Source organism: Podarcis pityusensis, assembly GCF_964106645.2.
Source record: "Podarcis pityusensis genome assembly, chromosome: 7".
Lineage (NCBI taxonomy): Eukaryota > Metazoa > Chordata > Lepidosauria > Squamata > Lacertidae > Podarcis > Podarcis pityusensis.
In genome coordinates this window covers 13,187,843-13,197,074 of record NC_138031.1, presented here as the reverse complement: position 1 = coordinate 13,197,074, position 9,232 = coordinate 13,187,843, and the positions used below count along the sequence as shown (strand labels likewise).

Below are 9,232 nucleotides of genomic sequence, written 5' to 3'. Positions count from 1 at the left end.
CACAAGCCAGGTCGACCCCCTGCGAGGTGAAGAAATCTCGCAGGGTGGCGGTTTTATTGCCTATAGACCTGGCATTGCACAGCACCAGTGACGGAGGTGAGTAATCCTTGCTCACCCTACCCTCGTCCCTCGGGATGGGGCGCAGATTGGAAGGGGTACGAGCGTGTCCATATCTCGATCCCCTTCGCCTATAACATCTGCCCCCACCGCCATACCTCCCTCGCCCCTCCACGGTAGCAATCCCAGGCCTCATGGTAGCCTCCATTGATGGCAATTAATGTTATTCTTTCGCAGCCTAAAACAATAAAACCTTATAACAATAAAAACAAACAAAAAACAACAACCCAGAAAACAATAAAACAATACAAATAAAAACTGCAAAAATTACAAATTCATCAAAATCTAACAAAGTCCCAAGCCCACCCAAACATCCATCCCACCCCCATATATAAAAAATCTAAAGGGAAAGGAAAATATTTAATAATAATAATAATAAAAATATGTTAAAAAGAACTCTGCACCCCTCCGGGTCCTGCTGGGCAGTAGCAGCATCAGTGGCAGCAACCATCCTTGTGGAGCCCCACCCTGGGCCAGATAGTAAGTGGCAAGAAGGAGCAGGGCCCTCAGGCACTCACACAGGGGAGGCAAGCAGCAGAGCAGTCCTTGTGAGGCTTCAGGCCCCGCCCCAGGCCAGATGGTAAGTGGCAAGAGCAGGGCCCTCAGGCACTGTGATGAAGTGTTTTGTGGGGACAAATCACAAAAGTCACAAAAGGGATTGTGCTGATTTTGGTAGTGGGCTGCATGTGCATGATATCTGTTGGAGAGACCCCCCCCCCAACCTATACATAAATTCCTGCAACACTAGTTTGCGTCAAAATGGCTGAATGGGCAAAATGGAGAGAGGAATGATTCGGGTTCAACCCATTTACCATGGGGCAGGGACCTACATTTCCCACCAAGAATTCTGAGATGTGGAAATTTTTCTGAATGAACATATTTTCAGAGTGAGTTTTGACCAACGCACACATTTTTTGCATGCTATTTTATCTAACACAATGCATTTTATATGTCTCCGCCCCCCAAAAAGTCTTCATTTTTATGCATATGCTCCCCTAATAGACACATTTTTATAAACACTCTTTGACTGGAGAGCTGCAATGCAAAAAAATATATATCAGGCAAATTTCAGAGAGCTGTGTTTGGTTTGCATATTGTTGACATTCAGTTTTAAATGCACACTGCATCGAATTCCTCCTCCCATCCCTAGCAGTGCTGACTTACATTCTCTGACTGTGTAAGTTCAACTTGTAAAAGCTTTAACAAAAGATCTTCAGTCAACTGAAAGGCAATCTTTAGCTTTTAATTAGAAATGCAAACAATCTTGCAAAGAAGGGTCATTATTTAAACTGCTGGTGTGAAGTAGAATCTCGTCAAAAGGAAAGCAGTAACCTGCCATGATGATTTCCCCCATTCTCTGCCTTCTTCTGTGCTGATCCAACACCAACTATATGAACATAGGAGACAGACCATTGTCTTATACTGAGACAGATCATTGGTCCAACTAGCTAGTGAGTAGGCAAACTAAGGCCCGGGGGCCAGATCCAGCCCAATCACCTTCTAAATCCAGCCTGCGGATGGTCTCGGAATCAGCGTGTTTTTACATGAGTAGAATGTGTCCTTTTATTTAAAATGCATCTCTGGGTTATTTGTGGGGCATAGGAATTCATTATTATTATTTTTTTCAAAATCTAGTCTGGCCCTCTACAAGATCTGAGGGACAGTGGATCGGCCCCCTGCTGAAAAAGTTTGCTGGCCCCAGAATTCTAGCTCAATACTGTGTACACCAAGTGGCAGTGCCCCCCACACCAAAGGATTTTAGATAGGGATCCCTTCCTGCCCTACCTGGGGAAGCCAAGGACTGAACCTGCAGCTTTCTGTATGCAAATCAGATGCTCCAGCAATGAGCTATGGCTTTTCCCATAAATGTGAAAGCCTCACAGTGTCAGAGCAAGGCTGATCCATTAATTACCCTGGCGCTCCAGCAGATGACATATGATAACTACGTCTGCTCTGAAAATGTCCTAGAACTGCATATCCTGTGTTGCCCTGCATGTTCTTTGCCCACCCGCCTGGAAGCACACATACAACACCACTGTTCTGATAGCAGGCCCACCAAGCGTCCCTGTTTTCCAGGGACAGTCCCAGATTTACAGAAGCCGTCCCGGTTTCTGATTTGATCCAGGAATGTCCTGCTTTTCCTTAGGGTATCCTTATTTTCACTGGAGAAATGTTGGAGGATGAGGAGTTATGCGACCCCCCAAGCCAAGTAGATAAGTAACTATGCAGTGGAACCTCGGAAGTCAAACAGAATCCATTCCAGAAGTCCATTCAACTTCCAAAATGTTTGGAAACCAAAGGGCGGTTTTCCTCCTGCAGCCAATCGGAAGCCACGGAAGCTCCATCGGACAGTCCGGTTTCAAAGAACGTTCACAAACCAGAACACTCACTTCTGAGTTTGCAGCGTTCAGGAGCCAAAATGTTCAACTCGCAAGGCATTCAGGATCCTAAATGTACAACATTTAGGAGGCAGCCTTGTAAGGTCATACCTCATGTTATGTTTGCTTCATGTTATGTTCTTTCAGGTTACGTTCTGCGGTAACCCGGAAGTACTGGAAAGGGTTTCTTCCGGGTTTCACCACTCACACATGCACAGACACGCAAAATGATGTCATGCGCATGCGCAGAAGCAGCAAATTGCAACCCGCACGTGTGTAGATGCGCTGCTGCGGGTTGCATTCTTTTCATGTTGTGAACAGGCCTCCGGAACGGATCCTGTTCGCAACCAGAGGTACCACTGTATAAGGAAGTTTTAAAATGTTTGATGTTTTGTGGTGTGTGTGTGTGTATGTGTGTGTGTGTATGGCTGGGGCAACCCAGTCAGGCGAGCGGGTTATAAATAATAAAATTATTATTATTATGGAATAGGACATCCCTATTTTCATCAGAGAAATGTTGGAGGGTATGTGATCAGTAACCCTCCAGTCTCAACCAGAAGTCTTTCATGTCACCTGCAACCATCTTCCTGCTTAAGGATAGAACTATGGTCGTTAGGAGCTTTGCCACCTGACAAACCCATAGGGTGAACCATTTTTTAAACTACAATATGACCTGTATGTTTGAGCAATCCCCATTCATTTCAGTGAGATGTTTGTGGCGGACTGCAGTTCTTTCCTAAGCAGTGAAGGAGTTAACAGTGGCACAGCTCTCCAGAAGTATAAAGATAAGCCATTCACGCCAGCAGCTCATGATTTATTCTTCAAGTCATCTTGGCTTAGATTTGCTTGGTAAACCTTGGCCGCATAGAAGTTTTACCATCAATACAGTCTTGTTTCGGATGCCTTATAAAACCCTCTCCTTTTCTCTCCCCTCCCACTTTCTTTGAAAGGAAAGATCAGCCTGCTCCAATTTGGTGTGTTTGTATTTTCACTTAATAGCTAGAGGTCACCTTTGGACTTGAGCCGATTTCTCTCATTTAGCACCACTTTTCTATTTCCAGGCTGCTTAGCAGCAGAGAAATCTATGACGGAAGGAGAGCAAAGAGTAGCAATCTGATTATGGAGTTGGTTGATAAATTGATTAGCTCATTGACATACGTATGATTCCCCACGAGATATAAGAGTGAATACAAAATGCAACATTAATTATAATTAAATTCTTGCCTGTTTCCGGCTTCCACTATTAATTCCCCTAAACTGTTTCCTCTGCAGTTGTTACCGCTACAGCTACAAGAGGAGTTTGGAAGTAAGAAACCCACTCAACCAACTGGTGCATCCTCTTGCCTGCCCACTTGTAAAGCATTTAACAACTTCACAACACCCAGCTTAGATTTCCCAGAGCTTTCTTTGGGTTGGGTGGGGACGTCCTCCACTAATGTCACAAGGTGAGGCTGTCCTTAATGTTGCCTGCAGGGCGCTGAGGAGCTGGAGGCAGCCTGCTCACAATGGAGCATTGGGTTATTATTTTGTTAAAGTTAAATGAAGCTTCTAATCCTCCACTCTAACAACAACTACAAAACAATCTGGAGCTCTTCAGTGCTCCACGGGCAACATTAGACCGCCTCACTTCTTGCAAAGCCCACTGACCTAGTGTTGACAGAGACACAGAAAAGTAGAGCGTATGGGGGACAGGAGGAAAACAGAATGACAGACTGCCATCAATATCAATATCATCATCATCATCATCATCATCTATTATTTATACCCCACCCATCTGGTTGGGTTTCCCCAGCCACTCTGGGTGGCTCCCAACACAATAAAACAACAAACATTAAAAGCTTCCCTAAACAGGGCTGCCTTCAGATGTCCTCTAAAAGTCAGATAGTTGTTTATTCCCCTGACATCTGATGGCAGGGCGTTCCACAGGGCGTGCACCACTACCGAGAAGGCTCTCTGCCTGGTTCCCTGCAACCTCACTTCTCGCAGGGAGGGAACCACCAGAAGGCCCTCGGAGCTGGACCTCAGTGTCAGGGTTGAACGATGGGGGTGGAGATGCTCCTTCGGGTATACTGGGCTGAGTCGTTTAGGGCTTTAAAGGTCAGCACCAACCCTGTGAATTGTGCTTGGAAATGTACTGGGAGCCAATGTAGGTCTTTCAAGATCGGTGTTATGTGGTCTCAGCGGCCGCTCCCAGTCACCAGTCTAGCTACCGCATTCTGGATTAGTTGTAGTTTCCGGGTCACCTTCAAAGGTAGCCCCACATAGAGCACATTGCAGTAGTCCAAGCGAGAGATAACCAGAGCATGCACCACTCTGGCAAGACAGTCTGCGGGCAGGGAGGGTCTCAGCCTGCGTACCAGATGGAGTTGGTAAACAGCTGCCCTGGACACAGAGTTGACCTGCACCTCCATGGACAGCTGTGAGTCCAAAATGACTCCCAGGCTGCGCACCTGGTCCTTCAGAGGCACAGTTACCCCATTCAGGACCAGGGAGTCCTCCACACCAGTCCGCCCCCTGTTCCCCCAAAACAGTACTTCTGTCTTGCCAGAATTCAACCTCAATCTGTTAGCCGCCATCCATCCTCCAACCGCCATGGATTTGTGGGGCCCCAAATGAAATCATTTTGTTGACATGGCAGTTCAGGGAGGTGTAAAACTGATCCAGTTCCTTTTGCAATACAGCTCCAGAGCACAGTGGCATGTAGGCTTTATAATCTGATTTCCCAGAAAGAGTTGTGGGAGACAACAAACTCTACTGGTAGTTAACAAGGCAAGCTACACCAGGGTGGGCAACCTCATATGTCTGTTAAAAGCTGCATTCCCTTATGGGTTGCATGCCCATACATCCAACAATGGGCAGGATCAGAGCCAAACATGGGTAGAGCCAGCCCCTGTCCCTTTCTATTGCCCTCTATTCTCTCACAGTCTCCCCTGCTATTTTTGTTTGAATTACAGTAATATTTACATCTACACATATAAGTTACCATATGCAAATCTTATGCAAATATGTGCCCTCTCCCGCCTTCTTTTTTGGTGATGCGTTTCCTCTTTTGACAATACATAAGTACCCCTCACCCACAAGCCCAAACGATCCGCATCTTAATAGCACATCCATATGGATACAGGACTGTGAGGTCGTCCAAGTTTCCTGGAAGATGAGAGGCAATCTTCAGTTTACAATCTTACACCAAAAGGAAAGAATAGATATGAGATGGTAGATAGCCAGTGGAGTTAGCATCAAGTTGGTTTCTTGAGTATCGGCCAGACAATTAATTCATTAAGTAAGCAGATGGCAAACACTTCTCGTTAGTGGGAAGAAGATTCTGAGATATGCCTGAGTATGCCATTTGTATATGATCTAAATTAGCTGTTAATGAAAATGTGCTATGTGACAAAACCTGAGGAAATTAAGCAATTTGATATCATATGATCCCCTTCTGTAGTTTACTTCTAGAATACTTTTCTTTATAAACTGTATATCTAGTTTACCTTCCCCAAAACTGTATAGAGTCTGTAACCTGAAGCATATGTAACCTGAAGCGTATGTAACCCGAGGTACCACTGGAAACAGTGCTACTTTTTCTGTTGTTAGCCGCTCTGAGCCTGGCTTCGGGTGGGGAGGGCGGGATATAAATATTTTTTTAAAAATTATTATTATTACAAATCCACCTAACAGATACCTTGTTCAGCCCTCATTTTACCAGCTTCCTCATGATAATATCATGGGGGACTTTGTCAAAAGCCTTCTTGAAATCAACATACACTATGTCCACAGCATTCCCCTGATCCACCAAGCTTGTAAATCTATCAAAAAGAAAAAGAAAAGAGATTCATCTGGCATTTTTTAGTAACCCATGCTGGATCATAGTATACACAGGATCCTTTTCTAAGTGCTTACTTATTTGTTCTAGGGCCTTTCCTGGTATCCATGTCAAGTTACTTGTTTCCTTTTTTTGAAGATAAGGACAATGGCTCCCCCATTTCCTTGATAATTTTAGCTGCCCTTTTCTGAACCTTTTCCAACTCCACAATATCCTTTTATGAGGTGACCACTAGCACAGTATTTCGATTGTAGTCATACCATAGATTTGTATACAGTGGTACCTCAGGTTACATACGCTTCAGGTTACATACGCTTCAGGTTACAGACCCCACCAACCCAGAAATAGTGCTTCAGGTTAAGAACTTTGCTTCAGGATGAGAACAGAAATTGTGCTCTGGTGGCATGGCGGCAGCAGGAGGCCCCATTAACTAAAGCGGTGCTTCAGGTTAAGAACAGTTTCAGGTTAAGAACAGACCTCCGGAACGAATTAAGTACTTAACCCAAGGTACCACTGTAACGGCGTTAATATAGTGGTAGTTTTATTTTCAATTCCTTTCCATGTACCCCCACCAACCAACCACCATGCCTAGTGCTTTACTCTGTGGAGACTTCATATTAACCCTAAGGGGCAATTTGTTGATCACTGAGGGCCACTCTAGGAATTTACCATGCATTGGTGTGTGTGGGGGGGGGAGAGAAACACTTCTGCTAATCAGCATGTTCAAATTGCATGTAATTAGCATCACTTGTCAAATTCATAAACCTGGCAGCTGTCAAAATACAGTTGGGGAACATGCTGTACTTACACTGAAATATCTTTAGATTCTGTTTTCCTCAGATGTGAAGAACTTGAACAAGTCTGGGAAAGAAAAAAGAAACCAATCACAATAATTGAAACCTGCCATTATCATTTCTGGCTTCATAGATTTTTGCTGTTGTTGTCATTATATTTCTAACCTAACTATTAAATCAGGAGGACAGAATCCATTTTGAATTTTTCAGGTGAGAGCAAGGATTTAGCAACCTCAGCAAAGCTAAATGACTAGTCTCCCACCAATAAAATATAGGCAGAAACTTGCTCAAAATCTCCTGTTGTCAAAGTAGAATTTGGCTTTGTAGGATCAGAGTCTTCCTCCGCATCCTCACAGATCACAGTAGATCTGCCAGACAGATTTATCTGCCCCAAGGGCCACACCACATTCCAGTTACTCAGGTTATTCTGTGGAGATGTGAAAATTATTTGCACAGAAAACCTGGGAGTTGAATCAAGAGGTATTTCAGGGTCTGCTTCACAGCTGCAAGATGCAATTTGTCAGTGGCTTTTTGTCAACAATCTTGATGCACATCTGTATCTACATCAATATTATTTTTCTAAATAAAACGGTAAAGGACCCCTGACAGTTAAGTCCAGTCGTCAACGACTCTAGGGTTGAGTTGCTCATCTCACTTTACTGGCTGTGGGAGCCAGCGTTTGTCTGCAGACACTTTTTCCGGGTCATGTGGCCAGCATGACTAAGCCGCTTCTGGCGAAACGTTTACCTTCCCGCTGGAGCGGTACCTATTTATCCACTTGCACTTTGACGTGCTTTCGAACTGCTAGGTTGGCAGGAGCAGGGACCGAGCAACGGGAGCTCACCCCATCACGGGGCTTCAAACCGCTGACCTTCCGATCGGCAAGCCCTAGGCTCAGTGGTTTAGACCACAGCACCACCCACATCCCATTTTTTCTTCTTCTAAATAATATGTCCTATATCCTATGAGCCAGGGGACGAGCAGAGGATGGCGCTCATTGGGACAGGTGGAACAGAAGGCAGGGAGGTCAACAGTAGGTGGCACCAGAGCCAATGGTAAAGGGACCCCCGACCATTAGGTCCAGTCGTGGTTGACTCTGGGGTTGCAGCGCTCATCTCGCTTTAATAGCCGAGGGAGCCGGCGTACAGCTTCTGGGTCATGTGGCCATCATGACATGGTGAACCAGAGCAGCGCACGGAAACACAGTTTACCTTCCCGCCAGAGCGGTACCTATTTATCTACTTGCACTTTGATGTGCTTTTGAACTGCTAGGTTGGCAGGAGCAGGGACTGAGCAATGGGAGCTCACCCTGTCGTGGGGATTCGAACCGCCGACCTTCTGATCGGCAGGTCCTAGGCTCTGTGGTTTAACCCACAGCACCCCTCACGTCGCAATGGTAGGTGGAACCAATTAATGATCTTCTTCTCCGTTAAGTTATGCACAGGACAGACTGAAGTTGGTGGGGCAGTGCCCTACTTGCCCTAATAGGCCAGTCTCCACTGGATAGGACAGGTGTAGGTTCTACTCATATTTCCAGTGCTATCCCCCCCCTCCGATAGCTTTCGTTTACCAGGTACAACAGCTATGGGTGGGTACAGATTATGTGGAGAACCTGGGTGGGGAGGGTAAAAAAAAAAGGGAGGGAGGGAGGGAGGGACATATTTAACCCTTTCTTTCCCTGCTGTTTGGTCAAAATTACTATTATTTACTATTATTTTCATCATTATTTATTTCTTACCTGACCTTCACGCTATTCTTTTTCTTCTTTGGCGATCACTCGTAGCCAAGTAAGATTGTCTTCCAATGAGTCCGTAAGTGAATATGGAGGCCAATTCTGGATCCACACAGCCTTCCACAGTAGGGACATTGGTTTCCGGGCAGGAGTTGATCACGGTGTGGATTTGCCAAGCGTTCCTTCCTCTTAGCATGTTTCTCTCTTGTGTCCTGAGTTCGAGTCTCTTCAAAGCCCATGACATTTTTGGTCAAGGCTGTTCTCCAACTGGAGCGCTCGCAGGCCAGTGTTTCCCTGTTGTCAATGTTTATACTACATTTTTTTAAGATTTGCCCTGAGACAGTCTTTAAACCTCTTTTGTTGACCACCAGCATTATGCTTTCCATTTTTA

General features: G+C 45.3%; 1 long non-coding RNA gene across 1 annotated transcript; it reads right to left on the bottom strand.

The window, feature by feature from the left end:
• Positions 1-5,599: 5,599 nt before the first annotated feature.
• On the bottom strand, positions 5,600-8,911 carry LOC308480973. The gene is made up of 3 exons (XR_013988374.1): positions 8,848-8,911; positions 7,124-7,176; positions 5,600-5,642 (listed from the first exon to the last, which is right to left on the bottom strand). It is a non-coding gene; the product is annotated as an uncharacterized lncRNA (long non-coding RNA).
• Between the last annotated feature and the right edge of the window lie 321 nt (positions 8,912-9,232).